At 36.9% G+C, this 22,414-nt stretch overlaps 1 long non-coding RNA gene and 6 other non-coding genes across 7 annotated transcripts; all 7 read left to right on the forward strand.

Moving 5' to 3' along the window:
- The first annotated feature begins 12,610 nt into the window (after nt 1-12,610).
- LOC131049501 (uncharacterized) lies at nt 12,611-16,032 on the forward strand. The gene is made up of 2 exons (XR_009359482.1): nt 12,611-12,822; nt 15,406-16,032. It is a non-coding gene; the product is annotated as an uncharacterized LOC131049501 (long non-coding RNA).
- On the forward strand, nt 12,886-12,962 carry LOC131049546 (small nucleolar RNA R11/Z151). Its single transcript, XR_009106750.2, has one exon. It is a non-coding gene; the product is annotated as a small nucleolar RNA R11/Z151 (small nucleolar RNA).
- On the forward strand, nt 13,025-13,122 carry LOC131049548 (small nucleolar RNA Z152/R70/R12). Its single transcript, XR_009106752.1, has one exon. It is a non-coding gene; the product is annotated as a small nucleolar RNA Z152/R70/R12 (small nucleolar RNA).
- On the forward strand, nt 13,903-13,988 carry LOC131049549 (small nucleolar RNA R44/J54/Z268 family). Its single transcript, XR_009106753.1, has one exon. It is a non-coding gene; the product is annotated as a small nucleolar RNA R44/J54/Z268 family (small nucleolar RNA).
- Nucleotides 14,167-14,260, forward strand: LOC131049545 (small nucleolar RNA R11/Z151). Its single transcript, XR_009106749.2, has one exon. It is a non-coding gene; the product is annotated as a small nucleolar RNA R11/Z151 (small nucleolar RNA).
- LOC131049550 (small nucleolar RNA R44/J54/Z268 family) lies at nt 15,502-15,586 on the forward strand. The gene has a single exon (XR_009106754.1). It is a non-coding gene; the product is annotated as a small nucleolar RNA R44/J54/Z268 family (small nucleolar RNA).
- Nucleotides 15,775-15,868, forward strand: LOC131049547 (small nucleolar RNA R11/Z151). Its single transcript, XR_009106751.2, has one exon. It is a non-coding gene; the product is annotated as a small nucleolar RNA R11/Z151 (small nucleolar RNA).
- Nucleotides 16,033-22,414: the final 6,382 nt, after the last annotated feature.

Consider the following 22,414-nt stretch of genomic DNA (forward strand, 5'->3'; position numbering starts at 1 on the left):
GGGTAGAAAATGTCAGTTTGTATGGACTAGTGAAGCAGACAAATCCTTTGAGTATTTGAAAAGGAGGGTAGCAGAACAACCTATATTGGTTTTACCTGATTTTCATAAGGGTTTCACCATAGAATGTGATGCAAGTAATAAGTCAGTAGGGGGATTCCTGAGCAAAGAAGGTAGACTAGTAGCCTTCTTTAGTGAAAAATTGAATGAGGCTAAACAAAAGTACTCAACCTGTGACTTAGAGATGTATGAAATGTTCCAATCCTTGAGGAAATGGAGGCATTATTTCTTGCCAAAGGAATTTTTAGTCTATACTGATAACCATGCTCCGAGTTTCTTGAATGGGTAGGACAAGTTGAATCACCGACATGTGAAGTGGATGGAATACCTTCAAGCATTCACTTTCACCATCAAGCACAAGAAAGGAGTAGCAAATAAGGTAGCTGATGTCCTTGGGAGGAGGAACTTGATAGTAAAAGAAATTCAGTTGGAGAGCACATGCATTAATTCCATGAAGGATATGTACCGAGGAGATGAGGATTTCCAAGAAGCATACCAAGTGTGTCAGGAAAAGGGTGACAAGTGCCACAACGAGTTCTAAGCTTTTATTCAGCAGGAAGGTCTACCATTAAAGGGAAGTCAACTTTGCATTCCTAAAGGTTACATGAGGGAAAACATTGTGAAAGAGAAGCATTGTGGGGGATTGGCAGGTCATTTTGGAATTGACAAGACCCTTGAGTTGGTTAAGAGATTCTATTTCTGGCCTAAGATGCAGACTGAGATAAGAAAGTATGTGGAAGGTTGTGGGATATGTCAGAGGGTCAAGGGTAGCAGTTCAAATGCAGGTTTGTATACTCTTTTACCCATACCAAGAAAGCCATGGGATTCAATCAACATGGACTTTGTATTATGACTTCCAAAGACTAGACATGTCATGATAACATCTATGTAGTTGTTGACAAATTTTCCAAAATGGCTCACTTTCTACCTTGTAAAACCACACATGATGCATCCCATATAGCAGGTGTGTGCGGGAAAAGCAGTTCAATGAAACTCAATATGTGAAAATATTCAAAGGACTTGCCCACATACCCATGGGAATCTTGGTGCAAGTTATGGAGTCATGAGGAATGACTCAACTTCCCAAGGTGAGTTCCATGGTTCTCTATCTCACAAGGTCCCTCAAGCCAATACCTTTGCTCTTAGATCACTGAGCAAAGTGACTTAGGGATGACGAATGCAAGAACGAGGGATGCTTTGGATTAAGTTTTAACATGAATACATCCTATTTATGCATGATTCTACAAATGAGTTAAACTAGATGATAAGATGACAAGGTTAGTAACAATACTATCCTAATGTGATATACTAGCTATATGATTTAAGCTAAGGATAATAGAAATGCTCTAAAATGCTTATTAGATTAATTCCTATTACAAAGAGAGGCTGGATGCATGCTAAAATTGAGTATAAGTGTGATGCTAAAAACTTGGATATCAAAATGGTGGAATGAGAGCTCCGTTTATAGAAGAAATAGGGCAATGGATGGTAAAGATTGGAAGATCTTATCAAGGGTCAGGATTGAAAGTTATCAATCCATGTTTACAATTTCCACCAATGAAATGGTGACAATTGTCAACATAAGACTGCTTGAAAGGAGAGGTAAGAAGCATTAAATGCTTGAGAAGACCTCATGGTTACCTTAGAAGGTAAGGGTTAAGGTTAGGTTAGGGTTATCCAATGGATAAAGCTTTTACCCAAGGGGTAAACTCTTGTGCAAAGGTTAAAGGGATAACCATGGTCAAAGCAATGAATGCTTGATGAGACCCTTGGGTTAGAAGAGGGTTGAGTTAGGCAAAAAGTCTCGAATCATGCCACTAAGGGTTAGTTAACCATTAATGGTTTCAAGACTTTGGGGACAAATTTGTAAGAGTCCTTCCAAATTTGGGGGTTTTCAACAAGTTAGCTTGTTGAAGGCACAAAGGCTTTAATGCCTTTGGAAGACTTTACTCCAAATTTGAGAAGTGACCTCCTCAAATTTAGGGAAAGGGGATAATTGATGGGTTTAGGTTAATTGATTAGGATTAGATAGGTTCTAGAAGAATTTAGGAAGAGGGTTAGGAGGCAAGTGGGAGATGTAGGAAAATACAAGTGGATGAGGGATAATAGGATTAAAATAAATTGCTTTATTTCAATTTGGTTGCAAGTTGGATGTTTTGTTTATGACATGAGCGACTTGGGGTTGTTCAGTCGCGAGAGCAATTTTCGAGACCGTGGTCGTTGATACCACGATTGACACAGGTAGACATGGATATCATTGAGAGGTGTGGACTATCCTCTTTGTTGGAGATGCCCTAGTATATCATTAACTGGGGTTTATTGACAGCTTTAGCCGAGAGGTGGCATAGTGACACCAACACCTTCCATTTGGCGACAGGTGAGATCATAGTGACACCTGAGGATTGCTATCAGATTCTGTGGATTTTCATGGTAGGTGCACTTTTACCCTATGAGCAGACGGAGGAGGGCGGGACAGAGGCACTTCGCCGGATTCTGCATGATGAGCATATTTGCGGGTATGAGATCCCATGGCAGGATTTTATTGATTTGGATTATGCTCCTCTACCATAAGTGCTGGCAGGATTCATAGGTAGGTTTTTATGTCTCGATTGTAGGTCGAAGGGACCAGTAGTAGGATGGGGGTTGGTTTTGGAGGACATGGTGACACAGGGTCGCCGATTTGCATGGGGGTCTGCTACATTGGCCCACTTATACAGGGATCTGCATCAGGTGGTTTACTTGGGATACAACAGTCTATCAGCTGGGGTTACACTACTATAGGTATGGGTGTGGGAGCATATTCCCGCAGCCAGGCCACTTACAGACAGAGATAGGCTTGCTGGGTGCGCTTATGCATATGGATATCGAGAGATAGGTGTCCAGCATAAACTAGGAAAACTAGAGCATTGGAGGCGAGTGCTAGATGATATTGATAAGGTCATCTGGAGACCGTATATGGATTGCTAGGTACGGGCAGGAGATGGGATGGAGATGCCCTATGTCTACATGTCCCAATTTATGATAGGGCAGACGCCCTTTATGATTGAGAGATTCCTGCACAACCGAGTGTTGCGGCAGTATGAGCGACAACAGGGGATTCCACAGGTAGCATGTTTGTATGCTCGACGGAGGCAGGATGTACCGGAGTAGGGACCTACTATCGATAGCACGGTGGCAGTTGAGGAGTTCTTTCACCTAGCTGGCCAGATATGGGATTATGCCAATGGGATAGTGGATGCGGGGATGATAGAGGAGTTCGCAACACTGTTTGCGGTGCATGATGTGGCTAGGATATCGGATCCAGTGGAGATGATTCCCGTTTTTGACGATGATGAGGATGAGCAGCCCGAGAGGCTAGGGAGACGGGGAGAGGATGGAGAGGAGCTGGATGAGGGAGGTGGGGATGGTGGAGGTGATGATGGTGGAGATGGTGGGGGAGGTGGTCGAGGTTGGCGAGGGGATAGAGGGAGAGGAGATTAGGGGAGGAGAGGAGACAAAGGTGGAGTTGGTGGTGATAGAGGGATACGGGTGGAGAGAGTTGTGTGGCGGGCTGCGGAGGATAGAGGGAGAGGAGGCTTGGTTATTGGAGCTGGGGGTGACGAGCGGGTAGGAGAGGTGATAGCAGCGGTGGGAGGGACAAATGGGTTTAGACATCCGACCCAGAGTAGGAGGTCAGATGTTTTACCCCCACCAACACTGAGGACAGGGGGATGGATAGGGGGTACCACTTCACAGGTACCCATCCAGATGCAGATTTTGACTCACCAGGAGGATGCTCAGATTAGATCCTTGCATTTATCAGTGTAGCACCTATAGACATAGTTACTGGTGCATCAGCGGCAGATTACATAGCTAACCATTGAGCGGGATACAATTTTGGAGCGGTTGGGTCGAGCTGAGGTTCGAGCAGAGACCTTGGAGAGAGAGGCGATGGGTGGCTTGATGAGAGACACCCTGTGAGAGTTGGCTTTGAGAGCCAAGGAGGCAGAGTACTACCAGAGGCATTATGAGGATGTGGTGCTCAGGGAGCGCCGAGTTATGAGTTTCACAACTATGAGATCTAGTTGATCCAAGCAGACTGGGTCAAGGACAGAGAGCAGAGGCGTGACAGGGCCTACTCGACAGGATCCACCTAGAGATCCAGGTGATGGGACATCTGCTACGATATCGTCGCCCTCAGGAGATAGTCATACCTGAGAGACGTTGTCTCCTTTGTATTTTGATCATTTTTTTGTATTATGGGATAGACATGACATATTTTGTACTTGATCATTTTTTAGATATATATACGACACCATTTTCCTTGATCCTCATGTGATGTGTTATGGATGATGCTTTGTATATGGTTTTGATGTCTCTATGATGGTGATGCAATGCCTAAATGTATGTGATTTGATATGTGATGAATATGATGTGTTAATGCATGATGTTGTGAGATGTATCTTGAAAATGAGATGTATGATATGATATCCTGTGAGATGTATCTTGAAAATGAGATGTATGATATGATATGTTGTGAGATGTATCTTGAAAATGAGATGTATGATATGATATGTTGTGAGATGTATCTTGAAAATGAGATGTATGATAATGATATGCTGTGAGATGTATCTTGAAAATGAGATGTATGATATGATATGTTGTGAGATGTATCTTGAAAATGAGATGTATGATAATGATATGCAACTAATTGTAAAACGATATGCAACTAATTGAGCATCCTCATTCTTCTGTTTGTCATTCCTGTATAGTCACGTGTTTTTGCTTTCTTTGTAGTTATCATCATTGAGCATTGATTTGTTGGGATATGTTGAAAATTTATACAAGCATAATGGTACAATTGAACCATAGTGACCTGAGAAAAATTTACATGATTTTTTATTTTGCAAGATAGCACAAGCATCAAGGTATAATTGAACCAGGACGATCTGAGCGCGACTTGCGTATAAACATACAAGATTAAATCATTTGTATGCACAAGGTGGAATCATGTCTTCAGTGATATGCTTTGAATCACGTCTCGACACGAGTATTTGCACAATACAAGTGATCACCTCACAGACAAAAAACTAAAAAAAATATTGGAGTCCCCATGACTTTCTCTAGCTTGATGCATTGTTGAGAAAATGTAGAGGATCCAATAGTTCAAAAAAAATCAAGGGCAAATATAGTCAAAACTTCATGCAAGATGCCAACATTTGATACTTCAGAAAATCATCCATCATGCATTGTGAATCTTTTTAAGTGATCAATGTTTGCTCGCGTGATTTGTTGATTTGTTTGTTGGATATCATGTTCCGAGTTTGCTGCAAGTTTTGATTGAAGACGAAATTTTGATCAATGTTGCCCCTAGCTGAGTTTTCCTCTTAATGTGGATATGCATAGTGATTACCAAGCCATGGTGGGATACGATGAAAGGATATGTGGATAGGTAAGGACAGTGACTACACTAAGTATGTCCTAGATAATGCTATAAAATGTCGGGCGATGGCCGATAATGCTTGATTGTGGATATAAAAGCTCGAGAGTATAGATAGATAAAGGAGTTGTCCTCTCACAATAGCACATGTTGCCAGGTTTTCACTAGTTGCTTTTATTGTACCTTTTTATTTGTTTTTTCTTGATTTTTGATATATATATTTTTTTGATATTTTTGATTTTTTTGACTTGTCCGTGCATTAGACTGCTCAAGTGTAGTATTTCTTCAGATGGATGTTGTTAGTTGGTTCATCGAGCACATCTCCTTCTGAAGTTGTTAGCTGATAAGCACTTGATCCATAGGCTGATATGATAACATAGGGACCTTACCAGTTAGGTTTAAACTTCCCTTTCTTTTCCCGATCTTGTTGATTTCTAGGATTTTCCTTGAGTACTAGATCACCAATTTTTAAAATCATGGGAATGACCTTGTGGTTGTAGCTTATGCACATGCATTGCTGATATGCTTTGAGGTGAGTATAGGCATGTTGGCGCTTTTCATCTAGAAGTTCTAGCTCTTGCAGTCGGTTTACTCGATACTCTTCATCTGGAATGAGGCCTTTCAAAGATACTCTGAGAGATGGAATCTCTACCTCCAGGGGTAAAATTGCCTTTGATCCATACACCAATGAATATGGTGTAGCTCCCATAGGTGTGCAGATGCTAGTTCTGTATGCCCAAAGTGCTGGATTGATTTGCACGTGCCAATCTTTGCCTGCATCATTCACTGTTTTCTTTAGGATTTTCAATATTGTTTTGTTGGATGCTTTCGCCTGACCATACCCCTGTGGGTAGTGAGGTGTAGAGAAATGATGTTGGATTTTGATTTTTTCACATAGTTCTCGCATATCTTGGTTCTTGAAAGGTCATCCATTATCTGTGATGATGGAACTTGGAATGCCATATCTACAGATTAGATAATTAAGAATAAAAGAGGCAATTTGTTTCCCAGTCACTATGGTCATGGGGACCGCTTCAATCCATTTGGTAAAATATTTTGTTGCAGTTATAATGAACTTGTGTCCATTTGAAGATGAAGGATGTATTTTGCCAACTAAGTCCAGTCCCCACTGGCAAAAGGGCAAGGATGTTGTGAATGGCTGCAGTTCTTGTGCTGGTGCATGTATAAGATTGCCATGGATTTGGCATTTAGGACATTTATTTGCAAAATGATAAGAGTCATTTTTCATTGTCAGCCAATAATATCCCATTCTTATAATTTTTTAGCAAGAGTAGGACCACTTGAATGTGCCACAGATACCTTCGTGAAGCTTTTGTAAAGAAAAGTCAGATTCATTACGATCAAGGCAATGAAGAAGAGTACCATCTAGACCTCGACGATACAGAGTGTTAGCAGTGAGAGTATAACGGGCGGCTTGCCGGATAAAGTTGCGTTTTTGGTTTTGAGATAGGCCAATGGGTAGGATATTGTTTTTAAGATAGTCGTATATCGGTCCGTACAACGGAGAGTCAGAATCGGTCAAGGCATCGATAACATGGGATTCAGAATGGTCATAGGTTAGGGAGAAAATTTGCTCTACCAGAAACTCGTAACGACTCTGTTGCTCTGGAATTTGTAGTAGTGAAGAGATAGCAGCCATTGCATCGACTGCTCTGTTGTCCAACCTTAGTATTTGCTCGAAGGTGATGTGTACAAAATATTGTTTGGAATCATCCACCATTCGTTTGTATGGTATTCGTCTGATAGTCATTGTTGATCTGATTGATGACTAGTTGTGAATCTCCGTAGACTTTTAAATCTGTGATTCTCCATTCTACGACCATTTTGATGCCTGTAACCAGTGCCTTATATTCAACAATGTTATTTGTACATGGAAACATTAGTCTATATGATCTTGGTATGGTGTGTCTATCAGGAGTGACGAACAAAATGCCAACACCTGAGCCATGTTGAGTATAGGATCCATCAAAGTATAGGGTCCATTGTTTGGTAGAAATAACAAGAACATCCTTGTCCAGAAATTTGATCTCCATTGGCTGTTTTCCAGGTAGCGGTGCTTCAGCTAGTTGATCTGCAATTACTTGTCCTTTGATAGCTCGTCGCTCTGTGTAGTGGATATCAAATTCACTAAGAATCATGACCCATTTAGCCAATCTGCCCATAAGAGCTGCTTTGCTGAACAAATATTTGAGAGGATCAATTTTTGCGAGTAGATTAATTGTGTGAGCTAGCATGTAATGCCAGAACTTTTGAGAAGTAAATACCATTGTTAGACAAGCCTTCTCAATGAATGTATAGTTGAGTTAATATCCATTTAATGTTCTGCTGATGTAATAGATAGCTCGTTCCTTGCCTTGTTGGTCTTCTTGTGCTAATAACGCCCCCAGTGATATATCTGTTGTTGATATGTAGAGAATGAGTGGTTTCCTTGCTATGGGTGGTACTAGAATTGGTGGGTTCATTAGATATTGCTTGATTTGATAGAATGATTCTGCACATTTGGCTTCCCATCTGAATGGTACATTTTTATGTAGTAAATGGTTGAATGGTAGACTTTTATCTGCTAGTTGGGCAATGAAACACCTGATTGACTGGAGCCATCCTTGTAGAGATCTGAGTTGGCTAATGTTCTTAGGTGGTGGCATCTCCATGATGGCTTGTACTTTTGCTGGATTGACTTCAATGCCCTTTTCTGAGACTATGTAGCCTAATAATTTGCCTGATGTAACCCCAAAGACACACTTCTTAGGGTTGAGCCTAACTTGAAATTTTTCCAATCTGTCAAAAAATTTCTAAGATGCTTAGATGTTTTGTTCGGGTAAATGATTTAGCTAGTAAATCATCCACATAGTCCTCCATGAAGGTATGCATCATGTCATGAAAGATTGTTGTCATTGCCCGTTGATAAGTTGCCCCAGCATTCTTTAAGCCAAATGACATGACATTCCAACAGTATGTTCCCCAAGGACAAGTGAATGCTGTTTTATCTTGATCCTTTGGGGCTATCTTGATTTGATTATAGCTTGAAAAACCACCCATTAGTGATAGCATTGCATGACTTGTTGTGAGGTCTACAATTATGTCGATAGTGGGCAAAGGAAAGTCATCCTTTGGATAGGATTTGTTAACATCTCTAAAATCGGTGCATATTCTGATACTGCCATCTAGTTTGGAAACTGGCACGATGTTGGAAATCCATTCAACATAGTCGATAGGTTGAATAAATCCAACATTTAATAATTTCTTTAGCTCAACTTTGACCATGAGTGCTACATGTGGATTCATCTTTTTCAATTTTTGCTTGACTGACTTAGCTCCTAGAGCAATGGACAAGTGATACATGATTAGATGTGGATCAATCCCGGGCATATCTGCATATGACCAAGCAAAATTGATTTGTTTTTCTTTGAAAAATTGGACAAACTCTGATCTTTCTTCCTCTGTCAAAGATTCTGCAAGGTGTATGTTTTTGGCTGCTTCTGTTGTACCAATGTTGATTGATTAAGTGGACTCAATCAATATGGGTGATTGCTCTTGATAATGTTTAGGAAGAGTGTCAAGTCTCCCATCTTTAGGTGCCTTAAAAAGGTTTTCACCCTCAGATGCGTCCTTTATTTTTACTTTTGGTTTTGGATTTTGTTTGTTGTTTGTGTGTTGGTAGATGGTACTACACCCTAGAATGGTGTTTTGAAACAGTGTGGATCTTTGGAACCTATGAATGTAATAAAGAACCTCTTATAAGGGTAGTTGGCTCTAGGTCATTTATAAACCCAGTGACCAACTTTGACCATGGGTTCATCTAGGGTAGGAGATATGTTGTTAAGTTGTCCCCTAAGTTGTTTTAGGCTTAGGATTGGTTTACAAGTCCATTAGGGACTTTGGAATATCAAAATTGAAAAGTTGTCAAAAGGTGTAAAAAGTTGCAAAAGTTGCTAAGCAACATTTCCCCACTGATTGGCAAAGAAGTTCCAACAGTCCTAACTAGTTGAAAATTAGTTGTAGCCATTAGGGGAAGGTCTATCTGTGCTTTAGAGATTGTCTGTGAGTTGGTTGGGTGATGAATGTAAGAAGTTGGTGGTTTGAATAAACAAAAACTCAGATTTTGCCCATTTTCACTGGTTTTCCGTATTGTACGATCTGATAGAGCATTGGTTGGCATGAAGTTTTGAATTGGTTGGATTGTGGTGTGAGTGCAGGTTTGAATGCAAGTGGTTTGACTCAAATTGGTGGAGTTTGGAGCAAGTCGTAGGGAGTTTATCAAAAACTGTCACTCAAGGACCCAGTACATAGGGTTTCACCAAAAACATGACCCTAACCTACAAATCCTATTGAGGAACTCATCGGACCTTTGGGAAATGCAGGTTGAGAGTGTGTATATTATGATTCCAAAGGGGTGGAATTTGGGAGTGAGTTTTGGTGTGGTTTCCACCATACCCTAGGTCAAACAAAACCATGTGTTTAGCCTAGTCTTGAGGAGGAATGAGAGAACAATCACCTAAGGAGAGTTTGGGAACTGGTCTAAGGGTGGTTTTGGTTCATTAGATAACTAATGAACATGCCCAAGGGGTGAGTTGGATTCTACAGCCCCATTCTTAAGTAGTTGCTTTGGAAAACAGATCTAATTGGGCCTATTAGGTCTGCCAACCCAGTAGGTGCTTAGGGGTGTTGAAGAAAGTTTAGAACTCTATCTCTTGGAATTGGATGTAAGTCCAAAAAGGGTAATCCAAAATGTAATTTGTTCCTAGGGTTATTTAAAGGAAATTTGAATTATTTGAGAAATATCAGTCAGATAGGGCTATAAGGCATAGGCCTAATTCGGGGTTCCTTGACCCGGGTGCAGTATGAAGTCTTCAAACTTGGGTGAAAGGAATAGGATGAGTGTTCTTGGTTTTTAAATATCCCTAACCCTCCTTAAAAAGTGTTGTGGTTGATTGCGTACATTAGTGTGTGTGTAGAACCCTAGTTGTGGGTTGAGATAAGCCTTGTCTAGGCTTAAAAGGGTGAATTGGGTCTTCTTACCTTCTGGTTGCCCACTCTGCATCAATATGTGCATAATTTGACATTGTAGTTTGGAAAACCCTTTAAGCTTTCTTCTATCTTTGCCAAAGTCATGTCAATGACTCCGAGTTTGCAGTTGATGAGGATTCTCAATCTGATTACGAGGAAACTGTGCCTAAGAAGGGTGGGAAGAAGCCTGCTCGAGATAAGGCAACAATAAATGCAACTAAATCAAATTCCATGACAAGCCCTGCAGAAAAGAAAAGAGGACCGAAAAAAGCAAGACACAGGTAAATGCAGACTAAGGCCTTAACACCGCTTATTTCCATGCAAACTGTTGCTGAAATTTACTTGCAAGAGCGTGAATCCTGCGAAGACGAATCACAAACTCAAGATAAATTCAAGGACTTTGTGGGTAAAACTTTGATTAGCACTGCAGAACTCAACAAAAAGAAGAAGATATCTAATGAAGTATATAGAGTTGAACCTCTTTCAAATAAATACATATGCCTGTTACGGGAGCTAGCTAAGAAAATGTCGAAGCATCCACAATTCTGTGTTGGTAAATGTTTTATTCCTCATTGTCTCACCAAGGCATCTCTTTACATCATTGTATACTGAAAAGTACGATATTTGTATAGTTCAGTCCTGTAAATATTTTCTGAACTGTTCACAGTAAGATAAGACTTAAATTGTTAATGCTCTTTAGTGCAGGAAAGGAAAATGTTATGTAAACCCTCATATGATAAATGAAAAGTCTAGAGATATAAGAACTTATAATTTGCAAATTTATAAAGGCTTTTGGTAAATCTACATCAATTGAAATTATTTTGCCAATGGACGCATAAACTGTAAGTGTGAAAATAAGTTGTAAATCATTGTCAATAAGTGTAATGATACCTGTGGAAATGGCTGCTGTAAAATGACGCGGTGAAGGAATTTGCATAGTAAGATTGTTCGGCTTTGAGATGCCACACAAGTTGCAGATTACCTTCCTTCATCAAAATCAGAAATAAAGTGGAGAACTAGGGTTTAAGTCAGACCACATCGTATTCCACAAAGCCACCAACAAAGCAAAAGTAAATAACGAAATAGAATATTCTTATTTTCTAAAATGTTTTAGAAGAAATGGATTTGAGACCACACACATGCAAATGGAAATCTACACATTTACCAGGAAGAATAGAGACGAGGAGATCTCAAATTTTAAAGTAGTAATACAGATTCTTCTGTTCATAGACAATGCAAAATGAGAAGAAAATAGATGACCATTATTAAATTTCTCTATGTACACTAGTCCATGCCCAATTTCTAACCCCCCAAAAAACCCAGATGTTTCTAGACACTTACTTTATTATGCATATTAAAAAATTAAGTGTGACAAGTTCACATACAGTAAAATGTACAATACAAATAGTTCTTTGTATTCAATATATATACAATTTCTAGACACTTACTTTATTATGCATATTAAAAAATTAAGTGTGACAAGTTCACATACACTAAAATGTACAATACAAATAGTTCTTTGTATTCAATATATATACAATTGTCAAAAAGTATAATAAATATAGATTCAATGAGATGACATTTGTCATGAAAATATATGTTAACAAATAATATTTTATTCAGATTTTGTTGGATTTCATTGATGAGATAAGATTTTGGTAGATTTTTGTGGATTTGAAAGGCCATTTGTCATTATGAAGGAGACCAAAAACTTTATTGACATTTTAGATGGTTATTAAATTTTTTGACTAAATAATTGAAAAAAATACATTTATTGCAATGATTTTGGAGAATACATCAATAAGACCAAAAAATTTATTGACATTTTAGATGGTTATTAATTTTTTTGACTAAATAATTGAAGAAAATACATTTATTGCAATGACTTTGGAGAATACATCAATAAGAAGGAGAAAAAATAGTATTATTTGAATTCTAAGAAAACATGCAAAAATTGAAACTATAGAAATATAAACAGTTGTGAAAAAATAATTTCAAATGATTGACTACCTTAAAAAATAAAATGTACCAAACATACATTAGTATTCCTCCTATGACAAGAGCTAATAATAATTTATTCCCCCACAACCTATAATACAAAAAGAAGAGCAAATTGTGTAAAAAATAGGCAGCACGATACGAACCCTAAAAATTCCTGAACCCTAACCGAGGAAACCCTGAAACCGTCTAAAACCCTAACTTGGAATGGCAAACGCTACTTATACAAATCTTACACTCAGCCTTTCACAACAGATCAAATTTCCTCATCGCGCAGCATGAGCGGAGTAGTTTGCATGATTTCATCCTACAGATTTCGGGTATGCTAAGTTCTGCTGTTGCTCGTTTTTGTGTTGTTTATCAATAGCCTGATAGGTTTTGTGTGGCTGATGACGATAAATAATCTTAGTGGATTTCTCTGAGACTATTGATGTTGTAATTGTTACACACACTGAAGCTACATAGGAAGCATGGACATTTTCCTCGCTTCGATTTTTTATATTATTATCTTTTTTACTTAAAAACGCTGTGATGAGGTTAAACCCTATGTGGGTTTGGGCAGTGGTGGGATTTCCTGCCGTGAGCTTCTTTAAAAACGACTTCTTCTTCCACTGAGCGTTTTCTAAAATTGTTTTAGGGTTTTTTGTGTCTTATACATAACCATGGCGTTCGTTTAGACTACTTAGAATTTTAGAAACAAATCGCTTCTCAGTCTGGTTTACTTTATTGAAGTTACGTATCCAACCCTGTCAAGAAGCTCTGATTTTACTATGGAATGTCCAAATTGTGTTTCAAAAAATGAAGGACGGTAGAATGGACAAATGCTAGCTCCAATTATAACCTTTCTATTATGGTTTTGTAGTAGCTTTTCATGAGATCGTAACTCATATCTGCATATTGATGGCTTGGCGGTGTATCAAGATGATTAGAGGTGGGGTCTGGTTGTTAAATATCGGTCTGTGATTGGATATCTATTAAAATGTTTACGATTCCTTTTTTTTTGGAATTTGGTGTTAAGAGACTTTGGTAGTTAATTGAAGCTGGTTTTTAGGTTTGGGCTTAGGTGTATTTAGTGTTGTAACTCTAGGTAGTGAAATAAAGCTGTTCTTGGGTGCTGTCGGTTTTTCATATCTGGCTAGTGTTTAGGTGGTAGTGGGATGAAGGGTACATGGCGCTTTTTTGATTGTCCAATGCTGTTGATTCAATGTCGTGTTCTTGTTTTTTCTCGAAGTTTTACCCATTCAATATATTTTCCAGTAGGTCCCATATTGAATTTGGTTATAGATGCTTGTTAATTTAACGCCACTTGGGTTGGATTCTTTGCTTTGCTACTGTGTAGTAGAGGTGTTTTCTAATTAGCTCGATTGTATACGATATACATTACAGTGTATTAAAGAAAAGATGCAAGTGATGAAGAAAAGAATAGGGACATCAGAACTCCTTGCGAGACTGTTGACTAATTCTTTGGGAATCTCTCTGATGCACCGATATTGTATTTGGAGTGCTGTGTTGTTTGTCTTGTGCATTTTGATTTGTTCAATGCTTTCTTTTTCGTTTTTACAATAGGTTTTCCTGTTTAATTAATATTGCAACAATGAGCATATTAGAACTATAGCAATGCAATGTAAGTCTTTAAATATCAAAAATCCTAAAAATAGGGGTGATGGCTAATGATGATAAATCTTATCTTAGCGGATTTCTCTGAGATCATTCTTGTAATGATCAGAGATGAAATATTTGTTACACACTCTGAAGCCATACAGATGCATGTTTTAGTTTAGATTGTAGGATAGGATAATATGAGGCAGCAACCATACTAATTTCATTATTACCCTGAGCACTAGTCCATCGAGGGACACCTCAAATTGCCAACCTATTTACTGTTAAATAGTTTCTCGTGGTATTTGAAATGCGTGCATGTTCAATCCTTGTCTGGTTTAGCAACCTCTGTTGCTTATATCTTCTTCTTAGGCCATGGGGGTGTAATATCTCTGATTTTTTCACAGCAGAAAGCTTAGAGGGGAGAAGATGGAATATCCTTGGGATGTTGGTATTTCTCAATTGGGCAATGTTTTTTGGGACTTGGTAATTTGAGATATAAGGGAATGGCCTGATGACCTGGTGCTTTTGACATTTTGTTCATCAAATTAGAATTTTGAAGCGTTCAAAAAAATCTTATTAAGAAACACTCGTTTGAGTCTTCCATGTATATGTAGGAACCATGCAGAGCTAGTAATTTGTCAATTGTAAGGTGGCGTGTACTATTTGTTGGTAATAGTGCATGTCTATAATTTCTCCGAATTCTTGTGAAATTTGTCAATTTGTTGAAAATATCTGTTTTGGAAGAGAAATAGGTAGGTACCTAAAAATGAAGAGGGAGCGATCCTAAGAAATGTAGAAACAACTTTTCTACAGAAAAGTTGTTCTATGAGTTTACAAGTGATAAAATGTCTTTCAAGCAATTACTAGAATGTTATAGATAGTTGAAAGTAAGAGATAATATTTAAAACTTAGCAATGGACTTTTGCTTTGTGAGTGTCCATATTGTGATTCACAAAATGAGTTGCTTTAGAATGGACAAAGGTTAGCTCCAATTTTTAGCTTTATATTTTGATTTTAGTAGCCTTTCATGGGATTACACGTGACTTTTGAAGGGTTTGTTGTAAGATTTGTTTCAGCTTAAATTGGATACTTTGTGATCAGATAAAGTATAGGCTGTAGAAGGCGCTCTTTTGATTTTACGCTTGAGTTGATTCAATATTTTGCAATAGGTCGTAAAGCTTGTAGAAGGTGTTTTCTTGATCTTGATTTCTCCCAAAGTTGTGGAGTCGATATGTTTTCCAGTAGGTTCTATATTTAATATGGTTATATGTGGGTGTTTATTTAACGCTTTTGTGTGGAAGGATTTTGGGTTGGATCCTTTGCTCTGCAGCTGTGTAGTAGAGGTGGTTTCTAATTAGCTCGATCCTATGCTACATATGTTACAGTATATTGAATTGGATGCAAGTGATGAAGAAAAGAATAGGGACATCAGAACTCCTTGCGAGAGTGTTGACATATTCTTGGGAATCTCTCTGATGCACAAATATTGTATTAGAGTTCTTTGTAGTATGTCTTATTTTGCCTCTTAATTTGTCAAAACCTTCCGTTTTCAGATTTCCAACAAGAAAACTTCGTGCAGTTTAATTAATAGTAGCAACAATGTACATACTATAACTATAGAGTTTGCAATTGAAGCCTGTTAAAGTGTTAAATTCTAAATTTAGGGGTGATGGCTAATGACGATAAATCTTATCTTAGCGGATTTCTCTGAGATCATTCTTTTAATGAAAGAAGATGAATTGTTTGTTACACATTCTGAAGCTATACGAATGCATGTTCTAGTTTAGGTTGTAGGATAGGATAATATCATACAGTCACCATAGTATAATATTTTCTTACCATACGAGTGATTGAACAATATGATACAGGCCACTATACTAATATTTTGAGGATTTTCTCTATAAAAAGGGATATAGATAACTCTTTCAATATTGTTTTCGTTGCATATAGATTGCAAACAAAACAAAAGTTTAGATCAATGAATTTTATTTTTAATTGTCTTTATATATTAAATTAAAGCAAGAGTACAAGTGATTCTTTTTAAAGCAGAAAATAAGATAGGTGAAAGAATATACAAATGACCTTCAGACATGATAATTTAGACAACAAAGACAATTACAGATGCCAGCAATGATGTACATGGTAAATCAGACATCACAATTTCCGTTTAATTTAATGAAAGAAGTCGAATGGATATTTTAACTTCAACAACAAAGACGCTTATAGAAGACAGCAATGGTGTACACAAGAAATCAGACATAAATAATAACTTCGACAACAAAGACAATTACATAATCCAGCAATGATGTACATAAACACAATAATTTCCATTTGGTCTATTTCAGATCTATTTTGTAGTTGATTAGAAGAATGTTAGATTGGTCTTGATCTTGGATTTCTTGTGGATTTTTGGAAGTTGTAAAAGCAAAAATGCAAGTCTGAAAGATTATACAACAAAGACAATTATAGAAAGCTAGCAAATGGTTTATACACAAGACAGAACATCAATAAATCAGGTGCAGCTGTTTTGAAGAATCTTTTGACTTATTATGGGTAAATCTGGAAGATGGGAAATTTTTTCTTTGTCAAAGTGCAGTTTTAAAATGTTAGGATTTGGAAAATAATTGTTTGAGAACATAGCAATGCACCTAGTCATATTTTGTACAGACTGAACAAAAGGGACATCTAAGTGGTTGACTTGTAATACTTTTAATCTTTGAACTTTCCAAGATAGCAATTAAGGCTCATCATAAGTTTTGGGTTTCTATATTTGTTGATGTCATCGTTTTATTAAACCTATTTACCAAATTGAGCTTGAAAAATTTGATAATCTACTTCACAACAAGGTAGTTAACCGAGAGTTTTTGGGTCAACGACTCTTTAGACCACCTTATTGTTTTTGATTAATGCAAAGAGAGACCAAGAAGACACAATAAAATCAGCAATAGAATCAGCTTGCCTTCCCATATGGACCAGCAATGATTTTATGGGATGTATTTAAAAAGTTAATTGATCCACAACCATCAACTGTATCTTCATTCTTTTTTCAGAAATCAAATTGATTTAGTCTTTTACCTAAAGAGCCCTTATGAATGGCCTCCAAATGGTTTAATAAAGCGTAGTTGGGAGGCCATCATAACCTGACTTTTATAAGGCTTCATTGAAAAGGCCATGCCCGTATCCTCCCAAGGAAAGAATGTGGTTCAAATAGGACTATATCCAAGGTCAATTTTATCAGGGATACAATTCCTAACAGTATTGTTCAAGGCTTGTTGCAAATCAATCCATTTTTTTATCTTCTTTTAAAAGATTCTCATAGAATTGAAGGAACAGCATAGAAATTCTTTTATCTTCTTTTAAAAGATTCTCGGCATGTAAACCATGCTCATTTGAAATGGCTCTATTTCTTTCTTTTTAAAAAATATGGCCCCTCAATTTCTTTAAAGTTTTTCTTTTATTTTAACATCTTGGTCTTTGCAAGTGTCCCAACTTTCGTAATTGAGACAATTATAATAATTAAGGCTTGGATTTTTTCATTATTAGGTTTAATATTTAGTTGTTTTTTAGCATGTACAAACTTCCCATTAAGAAATTTTTCTCTTCATTTTCTTTTCATGCCATTTAAAGACCAAAGGGTTTAAGAAAATTCACACATTGGTTCAAAGCAAAACACTACCACTCAATCGATGAATCTTGTGGTTTAGGAATGGAATTTTGAATACTAGTTAATGCACCGACACATTTAGGATTTTCTAGGTGGGAGATACTAAGTTTACAAGGCAGTTGAGTAGAAGGTCTTAGCATTCGAGCCATATATATGGAACAAATAATTAAAAAGTGATTAGAAAGTGTACTAGAGTAATCTACTAGCATACTCTCTTGTTAAGAATGCTTTTCAAATTGGAGATATATGGAACAAATAATTAAAAAGTGATTAGAAAGTGTACTAGAGTAATCTACTAGCATACTCTCTTGTTAAGAATGCTTTTCAAATTGGAGATTATGAGACTTGAAATTTGGGACCAACCACCCCTATCAAATTCTTCATTGCAAGGTTTGAAATAATAATACCAAGTATGATTTTCATGATGTTCAACCTTGTTAAAATCCCCTCTCAACAGCTAATCAACATTAGGGAGATAATCAATCATTCAATTGCAAAGAATAGATATGTTTTTAGGATCAGTAGGTGCATAGATTGTTAAAATCCCTCCTCAACATCTAATCAACATTAGGGAGATAATCAATCATTCAATTGCAAAGAATAGATATGTTTTTAGGATCATTAGGTGCATAGATAGAGAAAAATCAGTTGGTAGTCTATTCATCGCTACTAATGACATTTGGAGATCCAAGGAACTAAACCAATGACAAACCCTCCACTATTATCTCTATGCAAGGTAGGAAATTGCCAAGATCTAGAGGCAATTGAACGCACAAATAAGATAACAAAATGTGACAAGAATAAACTGTATTTATCAATGATGCAAAATGTGATCAATTGGATCATCAAGAGTTATTTTGTTGTTACATACAATGTAGATGAGTCTACTTATAAAAGCAAGGCTAAGAGATAAGAAAGCACACAAAGATGAGATGTGGCTCAATGAGATGGAAAGGTAGGTAGGGGTAAGGTGGAATGTAAAAACAAGATAACACCGTAAAAGGTGGAAATTCTTTTACATGCACATTTTCAATGTAGCACATCTCTCTTACGTGTTTCATATGCAAATTACAATGTACAAATGTACACAAACAAATGCAATCTCTCATAAACGGAGAAAGAGAGAAAAAGCACATGGGAAAAAACTCTCCAAGATGATGAAGAGAGACCATGAAGCCCCCCCTCAATGTAAAATCTCTTGTAAAGATGGTTCAAAATTGTTGACCAAAATACCTCCCCATTAGGAAGAAAGAGAGCCAATGCTGCACCAATAATGTCAAGTGTGACAAAAACAGGTACCATGTTGATGACGATCAATCATTTGCATTGAGTATCAACTAGATACTTGTAAATGGTAGAAATACAAAGTCTTGCGGGAGTCCTGCACAAATGTGTACAATCTAAGTCTCAATTGGAGCCATGCACCAAGTCTCACAAGATATTTTTAATCAAAGTGTCTAAGTCTCAATTGGAGCCATGCATCAAGTCTCACAAGATATTTTTAATCAAAGTGTGACAAAACTAGGTACCATGTTGATGACGATCTGTTTATTAAATGATATTTTTGTTTTTAAAAACTTAATTAAAAGTTAAATAAAATCAATTTATTAAAATGCCCCAAAAAAACTTTATTAAAAAATAGTATGGTAGACAAGAGAAAAATAGTGTCTTCATGTTTGCTTATTGAATGATATATATTTTTTTTAAAACTTAATTAAAAGTTAAATAAAAACAATTTATTAAAATGCCCAAAAAATTCTCTATTAAAAAATAATAAAGAAAAAAGTTTAAAACAAAGGTGTACATGATTTTAAATTTTTTTTTTTTTGATATTAAAAAAACTTTAATAAAAATTTACGAAAGAAAAACTTAAAAAATTTAGTGATTTTTTAAAATTTTTTTTTGATATTAAATTTTTTTTAATAAAAATTTATTTAAGTATTAACTTTATTCAAGATGTTTTATTTTATAAAAAGTTTTTAATTTTAAAATCTTGGAAAAAAAAAGAAGCAATGCGTGGGCCCATGGAGTCTTGCGTGGACAACAAACTTAATAAATTCATAACTCGTTAATGGGTCTTTGAGGGTTAATCCCCCTTTAGAAAAAGAAGAGGTTAAATGAGAACCGTCAACTAAGAAGTGGATAAAAATAAAATTTTGATGATCCCAAAGTTGCACCTGGAAGAAGATTCTCAAATGATTACCAAAGCAATAGCAAAGGGTAACACACCTTCATGGAAATTATCCCATTGGGTGGAGATCATCCGATAAAAACTCAACTCCTTTGAGGAGTTTCGAGTTTCGAGTCATATTAATGAAGATTTTTGTGTCTTTTGCAGTGTAGTGTGTGGAGTACAGAGAAAAATTGGTTTCTTTTCTAGGAACAGTGTCGCACAAACGAATGCAAGGACTCTTCAAATACAAGAAAGAGAAACTATGGAGTGCAGCGTGTCTAATGTTGAGGGAGGAGTTGGTGCACATTCACTTCAAGTACAAGACGAATATAAAGATTTATTCCTTGATTATGGTCCGGGCTTGTGAATTTGAACCTGAGGTGGAAAAAATTAAGCTCACAATGACAAAGCGATATTACCCTTTGTTCGAGGGCTGGAGAATCGAATAAAGGAGCAATGCAGAGAGCGAGTTTGCATAGGTTGGGAAGCCATGAAGCTTTGCGTCAAATTAATAAGAATAGATGAGGTACTGAAAGCCCTCAAGGTGGTGGCGTGCATGGAGGTGGGGAGAGAACTGTGAGACTGATTTGAGGAAGGACGTGTGGTCCAATTCTTAGCAAGTCTAGAGGGAGACCTAGACTTTGGAAATTTGGATTGCATCCCGAAGATGAAGACCGAAGCAGTCAAATGAAAAACTCTGGCAGACATTGTAGATGAGGAGAAGCAGACGAACCAGAGCGACATCGACTGAGTGGATACGGTGCTAAAAATCCGTTTTGTTTTACGCTATTTGCTGGTTTTTTTTTAAATTTTTTTTTTTATGGATGACTGTAATATCTAGTGCAGAATCGCACAGTATTGGTTTTTTTTCCTTTTTAATTTGAACGCCCTGCATAGTAGGCTAGGACTGTTAGTTTTTTGGGCCAATGTTGAAATCTGTATGACCTCGAATTATTGTAGCCCTTTTTCTTGGAAATAAATATATAACAAAAATTACTGACCAAAAAAAATAAAAATTCAATTTAATTTAATTTTTATTTTTGTGAAAATTAAATAAAAACAAAAAATATTAATTTTTTAAAAAAAATTTCAGATCTGTACCTGCAAATCCATATGAGGTTCAGGGAACAAAGGCCAATTTCGACGAATTGACAGTTGATCTTGGGGTGTTTGGGCCTTCTGAGCGCAATGACGATGATGGATTTGGCAGAAAATGCTTTAAAATTGCAGATCGCTGCTGGGACAAGTCACCACCCTCCACCTTCAAACAACTCTAGAATTGGCCTCAGATGCTGGATTTGGATGAAATAAGTGGCGATCCTGACTTTCTCGAACCTCTTCAATCCAATGGTGACCTTAGATTTGACCCAACAAGCTTCAATAATAACATGCAATAGAAAGCTCCAAAATGCAAAACCCCAAATTTCTCTCAATTGACATACTAATGACACTCCAATGACTCTGATACCATGTGAGAATTTGCCAAGATCTAAAGACAATGGAAAACACAAATAAGAGAGAACAAAATGTGACAAGAATAAACTATATTCCTATTAATGATGCAAAATGTGATCAATTGGATCATCAAGAATTATTGTCGTTGTTACATACAATGTAGATGAATTTGCTTATAAAGATAAAGCTAAGAGACAAGAGAGCACACAAAGATGACATGTGGCTCAATGAGATGCAATGGTAGGTAGGGGTAGGTAGGAGAAATAATAAAATATTCAACATGAGGTGGATCACCCACCGAAGGTGGAATGTAACAACAAGATCACACCATAAAAGGTGGGAATTCTCCTACATACACACTCCCAATATAGCACATCTCCCTAACTGTCTCATATGCAAACTACAATGTTGTGCATGTACCTAAGTAAACTTAAGTGTAATTATATCCAAGATGAATAAATAATTACACCAACAATTTGAATAAAGTCAAGGTGACCATTGCTCGATTTAACTTGTTGGAGAAATAGGACATCATGCTTCCATTTAGTAAGGTTTTTTTAGTTGTGAATTTTTGTTGAGGGATATTTGCAATTTATGATGAACTAGCTATTATTGTTATCCAGAGCTGTTAGAAAGAGAAATAAAATGCTCTTGATTCAAGCATTCCTCCAACCACGACGAAGGGGTTCTTGACTTATGTATAGAATTAAAATGGGGTGAAGCAAAGTCCTATCCAAAGATTTCAACAAGTTAGTGGAATTAGGGGGGTGATGGATCTTGGGAAGGGTGATGAGGGCTAGCAGTTGGAAGAGAGTGTTCCTTTCTTTTGCTCACCAATTTTCATTCTTCAGACACAATGACATTCTTACAAGGAGAAGAGTTCTCATTAGGTAACACAAGAGGGTGAATGAGGACTAAGGAGAAGGTCTATTTTGCACAAGGGGCATAACAAGCGTGTTTTTGGATTTTGATAACAAATTGTTCTTTTTGGCATCTTTATTAGTAGGGGCAGGAGAGG

This window comes from Cryptomeria japonica, chromosome 11, assembly GCF_030272615.1.
Source record: "Cryptomeria japonica chromosome 11, Sugi_1.0, whole genome shotgun sequence".
Taxonomy (NCBI): Eukaryota; Viridiplantae; Streptophyta; class Pinopsida; order Cupressales; family Cupressaceae; genus Cryptomeria; species Cryptomeria japonica.